This window comes from Struthio camelus, chromosome 1 (assembly GCF_040807025.1).
Source record: "Struthio camelus isolate bStrCam1 chromosome 1, bStrCam1.hap1, whole genome shotgun sequence".
Lineage (NCBI taxonomy): Eukaryota > Metazoa > Chordata > Aves > Struthioniformes > Struthionidae > Struthio > Struthio camelus.
Genome location: NC_090942.1, coordinates 79,096,318 through 79,111,221, shown reverse-complemented (window position 1 = coordinate 79,111,221; position 14,904 = coordinate 79,096,318).

Sequence of the window (14,904 nt, the reverse complement as noted above, 5' to 3'; positions counted from 1 at the left end):
TTTTAACTAAGATAGGTTCCCAGATCAGTCCCTATGGAGCTGCATTAGTAACCTCCTTCCATCTAGACTTTCCCTTTCAGCACATGCTATTGTCCTTACTTTTTATTTCTTACATTCATCCACATCTCTCCATCTTAATTAATATTTTCTCGCATGGCATCCTCTCAAATGCTTTGCTGAAGTCCAGACATATTTGATCTACCATATTTTCATTGTTTGAAAAAACGATTTATCAGAGAGAGATACGGGCTTAGTGTGGCATTTTCTATCTTTGGTGAAGCCCTGCCGCATTTTAACCAGCTTTCCATTCACCTCCACATCTTTAATTAGTTTTTCCTTCAGCGTTTGTTCTGAAGCTTTGTGTACTAATGAGGTCAGATAAAAGAGCCTGTAGTTGCTTGTATCACTCCTTTTTCTCACCTAGTACAAATCCCCCACAAAAGTCTCTAGACTTTTCTATATCTTTCCTGGGCTGCTGTGGTCACCAGGTCTGACCTCAAATTAAAATACAGCATGCCTGTCATTGATTTTGGACTTAGTCATCAGTCTGAAAAAGCCAAATGTTACATTTTTTACTTCAAAGCCTGCCTCAAAGGTTTCTTTTGCAAAACTGTGCATTCAGATTGCCTAGTTCTCAGACTTACTTGCATTCATGCCTTTGTGATTTTATGTATGTAGCTTCCATATGCTGATATTGCTTTGCACATCTTTTTTATCTTAAATGCATTGCATTATATTTGTATTTTTACTGTATTGGCATTTTGTCCCTAGCCACAAAAGAGCAGCTGAAGAACACTGCTTCCAGTTTCCTTTTTACTAGTACATCCAGTGGGTGGATTTAGAATAAACCTTATTACTTTAAAACAAAATTATTTTACTTGTGTCCAAATGCAGCCGACTGCCATCTAAAAGAGGAGATGTAGAAGTGAAGTACACGAGTGAATGAAGTGTCAGTTTGTTCTACAGAACCCAGAGAGAGCTATTTCTCTACTATTAGTTTGGTCTAAAAGATATAGCCTGCCATGAACTTTGCTTCTTTCTTAATTAGCTCCCAACTGGTATGCGATTCCAGGATGTGTTCTTCCAGACATCATGCATGGTGAGGTCTTTGCTGAGAATGACGTTTAATTCCTTATAGCAGTAGCAGAAAGGAGAGCGGAGGAATACAACTCCAGATTTTTGGCTGGACATCTGTAATTCCATATCCTTCACCTCGCATGAAGCTCTTCCCTGTTGTACCTCAGCCCCTCTAGGTCCTTTTCCATGTCTGAATAAACAGCTTCTTCAGAGATGGCTTTATATAGAGCCCTGCCTATGTACTCACTAAGCTGAGTTTGTAGAAAGAGGTAGTCTAGAGATGTGGAAGAGGGGAGTTTCCAGTCACTGTGATCTTCTGAGCAGCAAAAGTCAAGATCAGAGCAGCGGTAGCTGTAAGGGCTGTAGGGTCGTCACTGCAAGACTTTGGTGCTAATGCAGCTATTCGGCATCTGCTGTTGGCAGAATGCCTGTGCGAGGTGTTAATTTAACTATGCCGGTAAATAATCAATAGTCTGTAGGCAAGATCTACAGCTAAGCATGGACTAGACTTTGCCTACAGAAAGCAAGTTTTACTGCTAAAAAATGGAAGTAATACCAGGCTACAGGTTTGTAGAAGATTCCTCACTTTTCTCTCAAAATGGAACGCGTTTGCAAGTTGGGTCTTTAAGATAAGTTTCAGCACTGAGACCAGCTGACCTTACACAAACTGGTAGAAATATGAATAGAAATAGCATGGTTTTGTCTCCAAGAAATCAATTAGTATGGCTGTGACATCTTGCCAGGCTAAGCTTAATCAATCATGTAGTCTTTTTCTTCAAAATAAGAGAGTCCCCAGTTTCCTTTGTGGTATTTACAGACAGAGTAAGTGTACGCAATCTGACTCTAACATGTACATACTCTAGCCTTTCATTTCTTATGAGCAAGAACAAAATACATGTTATTTGTGATCTGTAAATCTGTAATCTATATCCAGGTTCACTTTTAAGGAACGTAAGTGACTGTTGTTAAAATTTGTCTTAGAACAAGTTACAAATGAAAGCCTTCTAAGGCAAAACAACTTAACCCCATCCTTTAATATTAGATTCATTTGTGATGTATAATGTATTTGTTACCAGGATGAGTGCAACATAAATACATAGACTGAATGGAACCTCCAGTACACTTCGAATGTGTCTGTAATTTCTAAAATGGCAGTGCAGTAGCACTGTTCGGATAATAAAGCATAAACATAATTTAAAAGGCAAGAAGTTCATGTTCTACCACTTAGAGTAAAAATAATATGTCAGTAAAACAGAATTGCTTGTTTTCTGGCTTTGTTTCTTTAATACTTCCCCCGTTCATGCAACTTGTCAGAGCCTTTCATTGCTGCAAAATAGAATAGAATGCAGAAAGCAAGCTTTGATTCAGAAGCAAGATTTAAGTGACTGAAGAGTTGTTTGAATTTTATTTTTCCTCTCCATTGGCTTTCCCACATGTTTATGAACTCACAGTTGGATTTCCTGAAACAGGAAATTCCATGGTAATTAGCATTAGCGAGCTACGGTAATAGCAGTCCGGTGAATCCACAGGCTCTTTTCAAAGTCATTCGCTTTTAAAGGAAATAAACTCTGATATGGGCCAAATCCTCATTTGCTGGGTTAGCGTCACTGAATATAGCAGCAAAACATTTTTATGCTGGCAAAAACAAGTTTATTATGACACAGAGAATAACTGTGCTAGAGAACTGTTCTGTGACACAGAACAAGTGGTACTTGACCGTGCACAAGTGGTACAAGAGCTGCTGTTGTAAAAATACATTTTTTGTTTTAGCAGATAATGTAAACATAAAGCAAAGTGAGCCTGGCTCACAATTCGTGGAGGACAGCAATAAACAGGGATCAATAGAGAAAGATGACATACAGTAATTTTTCTGAGAAATAACTTCACCAAAGACTACAGTGACGACATGCATGGGCCCCGAGCAATGATCCACCCAACCTAGGGGTAGATCGCCCTGCGTCTGAATGTGGAAGTTGTACACTTCCTAGTAGAAAGATATGACAAAATCTGTTGCTCATAAAGCTTTAAACAGAGTCCTTAAAAATCTGGTCTTCAACTAAAACACATGGTTTTGTATCCCTTTCTGAATGTGTTAACAACTGATGGATAATCTTAAACCAAGTTTTTTTCCATCCGTTTCATCAGCCCTTGTCCAGAAAGCTCTTCATGAGCTTCTTAACACCTCAGCTTTACACCTATCCTTTCTTTTAACACCTTCCTGAATTACACGTAAGGTGATGATTTAAAGTTTGCCTTCTGACATGCATTCATTAATCAGAATTTGTTCCCAAAGTTATGGACCACAAAGAACTAACTGTGAACTGATTGGATCTGACTTTCTACCAAAAATTTTGCATCAATTTATAGCTCCCCCTCTAATAAGCACAAACTATAAGTGCAACTGTGAGTGCAGTCTCCGTATGAAGGGATACTGTTGTGATCAGACTAGAATTTAAAACAGAGATCTTCCCAAATCAGTTTCCAATGCAAATAAAACAACTAACTGTAGAATCAGCGCATATGGCAGTAGATTTTTATTAATTGGTTAACAGCTCCAATAACATAGATGCCTAGACATCAAAGTCATGTAAACAGAACTCAATCACCATATGGAACAAGATCAAGATGATAATGGACAGCAAAGCAAGGCAATCCTGTTCATGTTCCATATGGCTTCTGCTGTCTTATATCTATTATGGTCAACTTCTACCTACTCTATTACGGAATATTGTGTTTTGCTTTTTAAAATGGATGTATGAAATTAGGAATCCAAGTGCACTCTCCATGGACCAAAAATACAGAAGGTATATAAAAGGAACTAAAACGGGAATATTTTAAAATATGATTTTTTAAATCAGTATCAGGCTTGCTTGAACCCTCCTTAATTTTTTTTCTATTTGATCAAGGTAGTGGGTAAGCTGAATTTTGCTCTTCTGCCAGGTGAGCCCCTCCTAAACTAATGTAACAGGTCCTTTTGTTTTAGCACAGCTATTGCAATAATGGGTCTTAAGAGAGAAACGCAATGACTACAAGCAACAACTATAAACAAAGATGCCTATTTACACATACATTTATTTGCACCATTCCAAGTGTATAGTACAACATAGATCATTTTCCTATCTAGCGAGATGAATGGACATAGATTCTTATTCCACAGCGAGAGGGATAGAAAGGCATAGATACTTTGAGGAATTCACTCGGGAAAAACAAATCACGCTGTTGTGAAGATCCTGATGCTTTTCCTGCTTTCAATCTGAACATATATATCACTTGGAGCTAATAATTAACAGACTAGATTTTTCAGAGAGATGTGCTAAGTACACCTGTGGAAAAGCAGACTTGGAAGATGACCCTTACAGGAATGAATTGCCAAGGCAATAACAGTGCTCTTGCAAGCAGCGTGGGTGAGCACAGCAGCTTTCAGGACGAGTCTCTGTGAGCGGGGTGAAGAGATGAGGAGAAAGTAGAAAGAAGAGCCTTCCACCTAGCGGAAGCTTTTTTTTTAACACCTGATTCAGAACTGGCTGCAATTTTAACCAGCAGTTTAATCAAACAACCACCATGAGCACAGCCCTGTGCTACTGTATATTCCAGCATGTAACCACAGGTTGGAGCGATACGCTCCACCGATGAGTGCTCCAGCTGCAGACCACTTTCTCACTCTGCCTGCCATGCTCGAAACTCCTGTCAGGCAGTCAGCGCTCAGGACTCAATTGTTTCAGAACAGGAAACATGGGGAACATGATATTGCCTTTATTTTTCTTCCTAGAATGGGACTCTGAACAGCATATAGGAATATTTGAATGGCATTACCTGTTTGAGCTTTGAAATTTTGAGCTTTCCTCCAGAAATCCGGAAGTGCCTAAAGCCTGGCTGTTGAGCTGCACCTTTATATATCACCGGGCAGATGCATTGTGGTTGGTGTGAATGCTATTGCAAACTGCCAGTATCATTTTCACTGGGGTGTTACTGATTTTTCAGCTGGACTAAAACAAGTTTGATGTCCCGCACCCAAAGTATCTTTCTATAGGAAAGAGTAAGCGAAAAGGCAGCAGTTGCTATCCGTCAGGGCCGCACGGGCACCACCAGCCCTGCTCCCCCCCAACCCCAGGCCTCCCTCACCCTGTCCAGTCTGGGCTACACTATAAAACACATCACTGGCCTTTTCCCTGTCTCCCATTAATGATAGTCCTCTGAACAAAAGATAGCAGAGGACTTGCATGCTTAATTTCCCTAAACAGATTTATAAACCACAGCAGCACCCTGGCAGGTGCTGAGGTTTGAAGTCTCCCATCTGCCTTTTTTTTTTTTCCCTTGAGCAAAGGCAGCTGGTGAACTACAGGGAAATTGCAAACTTTTAAAGAAAGGGTTTAATCCACCATCTGAAATTCACAGAAGCATTAAGTCGTTATTCAAATGAAAAGCTGCTTTTACCCATTAACATATTTTCGTCAACAACAAAAAAAGCAAGATGCTGATATGAGAGGAGATATGCGCATTCTTATTTATATGGTAATTGAATGGTCAGGGAGTTTGCCTGTTATTTTCCTAAGACATGGTATGTGTCAATTAAAACTATGCTGTGCTACTGTTCTAATGGAACCTGGCACCATTAAGAAATCTTTTCTTCTGTATGAGATGTGATGGGAAGGAGTCATTGAAAGTCAACCAATTTATGCAGCCTACTTTGTAACATGATTGCTGGCTTTTGCCTTTCTACAGACAAAGCAAAATTAATAATTCTTCTCTGTTACAAGTGACAAGAGAATTATTTCTGTCTATCAAAACCATCCTAAATAGGAGTAAGAATATTGCTTTCCCTCCCATAAATTTGCATATTTAGAGTGTTCTTAGTAAAATCTGCTATGTTATTCAATGGCTCATATTCTTTGTCAATCACGCTTCTTTCAATAGTGAAAATATTTTAAAAGTCAGTGTACCACTGCAGTTCTCTTTCATCCAAGCATCGCATGTTATAAATCATGGTGCAAAAAACTCAGGCTTCATTTAAATGGGCTGAGATCCACTGAGGCTGATGGTGCAATGTTTGGGCTGAACTGGGTCCAAGAAGCCCAGCAAGCTTTCCTGCAAATGCATCATTAGCAGAGATAATTGCCAGTGCCGAAGAAGCACCCTGAGAACATATACTGCACTGTTGTATAAGGCAAGCGTTTTAATACCCTGGGTTCAGCACTCAAGCTGGAGCTGCGGCTTACCATGCAAGCCAAGGGATCCATTCATCACTGTTTTATGCCTACCTGTCTTTCTATGTATACAGATTCTCCAGGGCCCCACCAAAAACAAACCAAAAAGACAAATCACTGTCCAGTGGTGTGGGATTATTAGCATTTTTTTCTAAACATTCTTACACATAAGGGACTAGCTTTCCTAATTGTGCAGCCTCAGCCTGAGAAGAGAGGAGCTGAGGTGCAGAAAGGTAAATATTTAAGTGCTATCAGGAACTGCAGAGGACAACGCCATCATCTGGAAGGGGTTTGCAGGAGTAGTTGTTGAGAAAACGTGACCCACTCTTTGGAAATTCTGAAAGCGAATTTCCTAGATCCTTAAGTCATGTGTCTAGGTAACAAAGACAACGTAAAAGGGGAGAGCTGAGGTCCCTCAGGCTGTCCAAGGCCCCTCCACTCTGGACGAGTTTCTGGCATCCCATGAGGAAGACACATCGGGGCACGGAAGACTAACTGGGTAAACAACTGGCATGCTGAGCACCAGGTCAGTCCTTAAACACAGGCACTATAATCCTAAAGAGGAAAATAAAATGTACAGTATCTTCCCAAATAATTTTGCATCAAATTTGTATGGTGACTTTATCTATCATCTACTCTGTTTTTTGGCCATGGAACATCTTTCAGAAAATGTAATCCAGAGAAGATACCAAGTTTTAGAGCGTTTGGGGTAGGGTGGCAGTTCTAATTTTCTGATGACAAATAATTCAGTATTTGCAAAGCACAGCGATGCTGTTATATAAGTCATGAAATTTGGAGCTCACCTGCTATACCCTAAAGCATGCTTATTTTCAGTTGAAAAAGAGCTAGGGGATTCAGAAGACAAGGAGCACTCATAAGCTAGTCAGACGAGTATATTTAAAGCCAAATGGCATACGTTGGCCAAAGCAATGCGAGACAGACCCGAAAAACATGAAGTGAAATTGTTTTGTAACTGTGCAGCTGAGATAATGGGGAGCTAGAGAACGTGACTGATAAGCAGGTAGACTAACAAGCGGGATGTCTACAGTCCGTCAGTGATGACAGTGAGGATTAACAAAAAGCTATGCGAGACGCTGTGATTCTGTAAGATGAAGCTGTGCAGAGCCAGAAGCCTCCCGGTATATTTGCAGATTGATTTAAACTGTCCGGAGTGTTTAAAGAACTCTCCTCTTATCTGAACACATGGTGAATAGAGTTTGTGTAGTGCTTACCATATGGATGAGGTAATCAGCCAGTTAAAAAGCGCATAAAAACGATGGTACTCCCACTACTACTATTTGTATTAACAGTAGTAGCAAGTACATGTCGCAGCTAAGTCCAAAGACACACATTGTTTGATACTGTATATATGTCTAATTGGTGAAAGAGTGTCCCAGGGAAATGGCAGTCTAACATCTGGCCAATACAAAATAATTGCATTGCTTTAGCTGTACTGCTACACTTAATGTGGTACAACCATCTCTTAAAATGGATGCTGATACAGATAAGAATAAGGTATTCTGCTCAGATACTGCTATTTCCATAGAAGAAAGACTCTGATTTTGACAAAATTATTCGGGGCTGTCAAAAAAAAAAAAAAAAGTGAAACAAAAGCTTGGACCAGATTTATGTATTGTCCTTGTATGTGTTCAGAAAAGCCACCAGTAGTCACAAGTACCAAAAGGAGACATTAAACTAGGTAATTTAAAAGTAAATAAATAAATAAGTGAGAGAGATGTTGCACAGATTTGCACAGAGGTTTGTAATTCTCCCAAATTACAGGACTACAAAAGTTTATAACATGTCAATTTTTTAATTGTTATGCATTAAAAAGCAAATGAACGTTCTGCATTATTCTTGAAAATGTTCATACTGAGTTGCACATTATATAGAACTATCTCACTTTCAAATGTCAGAGTTTTTAATAAATATTTAACATGAAAAGCATTCTATTTCATCCATTTAATCATGCTCTCAAGATACCACTCGGGAAGAAAGAATAAGGAAAACCCAAATGCAAGCAAAAAAATATGGTGACATTTTGCTTACTGAAATTGCAATGTTTTTGATCATAAAAAATCAGAACTGATAGCTGAGGGGATGCAGTTCTGCTTCCCTTTCAGTTACTGAGAGAAATATGTTTTTAATATGCTCCCGCAGACAAGTAGAGGCTGTATGCAAAGACAACGTTGGCCTTAGAGCGGAGCTGGGTATTAGAACTGATGAATTGGAAAGAGGCTTGCTGAAGGCTAACGTTTGTGAATAGGGTCTGCAAGTGGGGTGATGAGGCTGCAGGGATGCAGTGACAGGGGCTGTGAGTACTGGTGAAGATTTCTATGGCTGAAAACAATTTTTTATAACAAAAGAGCTCATGGGGAGAGAGGGAATTCTGGACCAGAAATATGATTGCAGCTACAAAGCCTGCCAGAGCAGCATGAGGGGGGCTACAATTTATTGAGAGAAAAGTCTGGGAAATCAGGGAAAATTGATGGGGAGTCAGAGGAGAGAAATAATGCCATGCAAGAACTGAACACTGGAAACAAGGAGTTTATGTTTTTTCATGGACTTCTGCATTTTTCATGCATGTTTTCACTTGAAGCCCTGGCATGTACTTCCAGAAATCTGTGAAGGCAGTAGCAAAGCATACCAACCCCGTTTTTCCACGTCACCCCAGTGTGAGAGATTTTTTTGTCACGTCTTATTTTTATTCCAAGCCTTTCTAATGACATTTTTTTCTCCTTCATCACGTATGCCATCCTGCCTGATTCGTGTTCATTTGGACCTCTCGTTGTGCCGCACACCTTCCAAGCTACAGAGGTTGCCAGAGTGACGCTGCGTATTTCAAAGGTGACAAAAGAAGTCATTCATTTGACTAACACTCCAAAACTTGTGCCGAATATTCCCAAACATGTCAGTACTTGGCAGATAATCATTCTCCTTGACAGTCTCTTAGAAAGGATGCACTAAGTGAAGATTATTCAGAAGAGGCTATAAATGCAAACTCTGGCGTGTCTGAAAATCAGCTAAGTAGAGGCAGTCAGGTAACATACAGTTTGGAGTTCTTGTAGTTATGAGACCCTGTGGATCAGTTTTTTGGAATCGCTAGTCCCACCATACATTCCACAAACAATATTCTGCTCCGGGATGTTAACATGCTGCATGTAAGCAGGGAATCAGTTTACAGAAGTCCCTGCAGAGAGGGCAATGACATTACAAGCATCTGTTGTATTTTCCGAAGCATTACACTAGCTTTTTCTCTTAGGGGTTATTACTATGAACAACCACTGCACGTGAAGAAGCCAAAAGCCGTTGGAAATCAAGTAGGTAAGATTAAATTGAAGGCGTACAGGTCTGAGAAATTCTTTCAAAGTCTCTGTACTTACAGAGAAACTTTCATCAGGAAGTCCCAAGTTTCTTTACAATTAAGCTTCCAAACTGCAGGAGAAATTCTATGTATTCTGTAGATGGTATTACTCAGTCTCTGCGCTATAACCTTTTCTTTCTTTACATGTATTGTAGGAACTCAAGCCAAAAGCTTCACTATGCTGGGATCTTTACAACTGCAAAACAGAGGTGAACCAGGCCCCCAAGAGCTTAGAATCTAAGAAACACCTAAAAATCAGGCAGCAATGCAATGGCAGCAATGAGTTAGTCTAGCATACCCTAAGGTCTTCCTGAGAGCATAGGCCAAGTACTACCTTCTAGCTCATTCCACTGAAAATCCCCAACCCAACGCAATTGTGATCAAGCAACTTAAAAATACCTTTTAGCCTAAAGAAGGGCTCATCTGTGTGTCATACTGTGTGTATTCCTTGCCCGCTACGTATGTCTGCGTTTTAGCGTGTGGTAGCAGTTTACTATTTTTTAAGCTTTGACTCTAGCAATAAATATAGCTGCAGTTTCCAGTGATATCAGATCGCAACAAATAGCCTTCCAGGTAGTTGAATATTATATCTGATGAAGATCTTCACACATAAGAGAAAGGATTTTGCAAATCTGCTTACTGCGATTAGTGGTAGTGTTAGAACTCTGTATACAGTATCTTTAGAACCTGTAAGATATATAAATTCTTCTGTACCCAGGACAAAAAAAGCCAAAACAGAAACCAAGACTCCAGACTTGGCACTAAAATCTCTAAGGCCTATGCATATAATTAAACGTCGTGTTGTGAATTTCAATTAGATCTCCATTCAAGATTTGCCTAGTGTGGTTTGATAATTTGTGTTGGGTTACTTTACATTTGATCCAGTCTTGCCCAAAAAAGATGGATTTTTGGTCATAGTATATACTTTGCAAGTTCCTCTGTAAACTCATAAATGAATATGTTTGTTGCAAAGTGGGTGTTACTGCCAAAGAATATATGCTCATTAAATACTGTGCTTGGGAAAGGTATTAAATCTGAGATGATCAAACATCTCCCAGCCAGACCTGTAAGTAGCCCTACAGCAGCTTCTTACCAGGAGCTTTATCAAAAGAATAGAATTGATACATTGGCTATCCTGCCATTTCAATTTGCTGAAGAGCCAGCACCGTGTACTTCTGCATAGAGCCGCCAAAACCGATATAGAAGTAATTGGTAGCTTGCCAGTTGAAAACCTAGGTCAAAATCAATGGCACTGCCTGCTTTCTAGGAATTGCTGCTATCCATTGCTGTAAATTGTGATCGGTCACCTTGAGAAAAGCACTGACAGTTAAGGAACAGACAAAAAGCCCATTTAAGTAGCTCATCATCAATTATATTCAGACAAAAGAACCATATACTCAGTTCACCCCTCTTTCAAGCAATTTAGGTAACTATGAGCAGAAGGGGATTTATAATTATTTAAAGCTCAAGTACATCCGTCCTTCACATGTTGCACAGATTCTAATGAAATACTGGTTTTGTCCCATTCATTTATGTTAACATTTTTTTCCAGTCATTAATGCTTTAAAAGGAAAAGACACTACGTCTTTGAGTCTCTTTTTCCGTGTTTAAGATGAAATGTGATTTGTTGAGGACTCTATAGCTTGTAGGAAAGGGCAGATAGGGCTAGAAATGAACCTCTGGCAAGAGAAGAGAGTGCTATCGTTTTCATACTATCATTTTCACTTAGCTTTGTTATTTTCTGGCAAGACACAGACATAGTTGGAATGACTTGTCCCAGGACGTAAAACAGTAATCTCTGTTCCAAGGATATTTGTTTTACAAAGGAGTCTTTAAAAATACAAAAGTGAGTACCATGAATGGCAGCATTGTTCTGAAACCTATTTAAGGAAAGCAAATTTATTTGCTGGAACTCATACTGAATCATTAGCATGATCAAAAGTTAGAGGAGGCTTTTTGGTGATGTTGCGAATGCATCTGGCAGATGTGAGAGCTTATACAAAGATGCTGCATGAAATGTAGCAAATAAAGCGATTCTTAAACATTGGAGACTGTCGATTGCCCTAATGTTAAGTGAAGTTAGCAGCCTTGCACCAGTTAGTGTTAATAATAACATTCTCAGCTGGTATAAAGTTTTTAACGAACGTTAGGATAGCAGTGTCTAACGAGCAGCACTCAGGGACAGATCCTTTTCTTGCAAAGTACTCTACAAAACGCAACGTTTATAACCCAATAGGCTAAACATACAAGGTGATGGCAAGCATCAACCCTATGATTATTATTTTTTCCTCTCATGGATTTATGGGGGAAGTGAAGTGGCACATAAAAATCAAAGCAAGAAGAAAGGGAGCACTGAAAAGATATAAGTGTGGAGAGAAGCTGAAGTGAAGAGAATATAAGAAAAAGGGTTTGAGCAACAGTGAGCCAGCACAAAAAAGAGAAATTTCAGTGAGACCTACTAAGAGCTCTCTGTGGGCCCCCTGCTTTACCTGTTTCTATAGACTCTGCCTGGCCTGAGATTATTTCAACACAGAAAATTTTGTTTTAGCTTTTTAAGACAGATTTTTGTCTTTAATAAAGTCTACCTCTGAAGAGCTTGTTGCAAGACTCACTATGCACACGTAAAGTTTTTGCATTGAGGTGCTAAGCAATAGTGTGCAGGGAGCATCGCTGTGGCCATGAATGTTGCTTAGAGGCCATCATCCAAATGTAGAAATGCCAAATAATTCTCTCCATGTCAGGTGTCAAAGAAGCGAACTGGAAATCCAGAGTCTGACGCACACTAAGAGCCGGTACTCCTCTTTTTTTTTTTTTTTTCTTTTTGGTGTGAACTGTAATCACAGCTATTTGCTTTGAGAAGAGCAAAAAATAATGTGCTGCTCTCAGCACTGCAGCTCATTGAATTTCCTCTCACGCACATGCATTCACATACCCTAACCTGACAAAGCAGAGTTAACACTGTGTATTTATTAAACAAAAAGATAAGGACAATTGAATTGATCTCACTGTTTAAATACCCCATAACATTTTTATGTCTATAAATCTTGTAAAACAAAGCTGAAAAAATTTAATAGCACTGAAGTCAGTTATTTACACTGGTGCTAAAAAAGGCTCAGCTGGTATTGCCTGAATACAAGGTCACAGGCACTGTGGCTTAGGAGGAGGACAAAAAAAAATTGCAGGAGTGGGAAGGAAGCACTGCTTAGTTGCAAGGCAAAAATGCACAGGAAAACACTCTCTACTAGGAAAACTTCATCTGAATTAACTATTAACGACTACAATGTTAATAAATACGCAACCCTGCTCCTTCTGTCTTCATTTTCTTACCATTTTTTGCTGTTATATTTGCATCTCTCCTGTCTATCCTTTGGCCCAAGTGCTACAATGAACTCCCGAGCCCATTTTAGGCTCAGGTCTTTAGCTGTTAAGCATCTCATGTAAACATGGTCCAACTGCTTAGGCTGGTGTAAAAGGCAGCCCTTGGGCACTTTTTTCAGTTGAAACCACGCTTATTTTAGTTCAGCTTATGTGAGTCAGCAACAGTTTTGAAGAGGTTCTCCTGGTTTAGCATAAAATAAAATAATAATGTACCACCAAAACCAAAATTTTAAGGGATGGAAAAAAGTGTGGGTTTCAAACCAGTAGAATTTTCTTCTGGTCTATAGGACTTTGATTACAAGGTGTGTCTGTTTAATTTGTACAGGTAATCCGTATATACTGACTATCAGATAAACAACAACAACCAGAAAAAAATTAAACTGCAGAAAGGTTGTTCAGAGGTACATAAACAAACACGGACAAACATGCTGTCTCTTGAATAGAAAGAAACCCGAATGAGTAACAAAGATAGGCTATTATTTTTTCTATTATTTTCAGTGCTGCAACCTCTTTAAGATGCCTTTAATACTTCACAGTAATCCGGGGGAACTGTGCACTCTCTTCATTTACCACCAAAGTGTTATCTACCCTGGAGGAGACGCTACACAATGACGAAAATGCAGAAAAGAACAGAAATTGTCTTCCTGAATAACATCATTTAGGCCAAAGAAGTTGAATAACCATGTGTATTCTGAAATAACAATTGCAAGAATATCTATGTGGAAAATAAAGCCTGCACTACCCCCGTTGCTACGGTGTGAAATAGCGCCAGGTGTGAAGAGCGCCGCACTCCCCAGCACTATGATGGCTCTCCAGGGCAGGGGCAGCTCTCAGGTTCTTCAGCAATTTTGCATGATTCCTTTCTTTCTCTCTCTGAGGGGGTGAAACAAAATAATTATCAAAGTTGTTAAGAAAATCTTTGCTTGTTTACCATTTTGAGCGACTCCCTGCTTTGTGGTTTACATCCTCCACTCCGTCGTCGTTACACAGTGTAGGCCAATATTGCAGAGTACATATTTATCTTTGTTGTCCCCGCAAGCTGAGCGCCAGTATTTTATCACATCCATTTCAGGTTAGAGGGCTTACCCATTTCCTTTTTGGGAGATAAAGAGATTACCCAGGGCAAAGAATTGGCCAAGAAAGTTCTGAATAGCATTGCTACTAAAGAGGGATTTTTTGCTTTTTAAAGATGAAGTGAGAGAAGTATAACTAGAGATGGAAGATGAAAGCATCTTTCCTGCTTTGGTGATGAAAGGGAGATACTGCTTAAGAAGTTTTCTGGAGAGAAAGAAGCATATTAAAGAGATAAATATTTCCCTGCAAAAAATACAACCCAAAATGTTGCCGTGCCTCAACGTAGAGATCAAAAACAGGCCTGCCATTTAGAAAATAACAAGAAGAGGTCCATGCAGGCAGGGAGCATGGGATCCTTGTCCTTTTAGAAGGTTCATGTGTGCTCATGTTAGTGTTTGCATGTTATTATTGCTACTTAAATGGAATTATTTAATGGAGGAAGGGACAAAGTTTTCCAAATTTCTTCTCTGACCTGGGCTTTTTGTGCACTTCTCTGTGCAAATATCAAAGAATGGGTTTTTCATCCTCTGCATGGTGGCCATTTAAGTCTCACTGGTCTCAAGAGAGAATCCATACAAGATGACACCCAAATTCTTTGACATTTCCACCATTACGTGCCCTAATTCCTCATCGAGGAAATGCATAAAATCTTCCTTTTCTCATAGGTAACGCATTGTCCATCAAGATTCAGGGCAGGGACTTCATTCTATAGTTTGTCAAAAAATTTTACAAAAAGTCCTCACAGTTTAATGTGTCAGGCTACTTTTTCTTCTTAGCAGAACCCCTTAGCCCCATACAAGTGAAAAT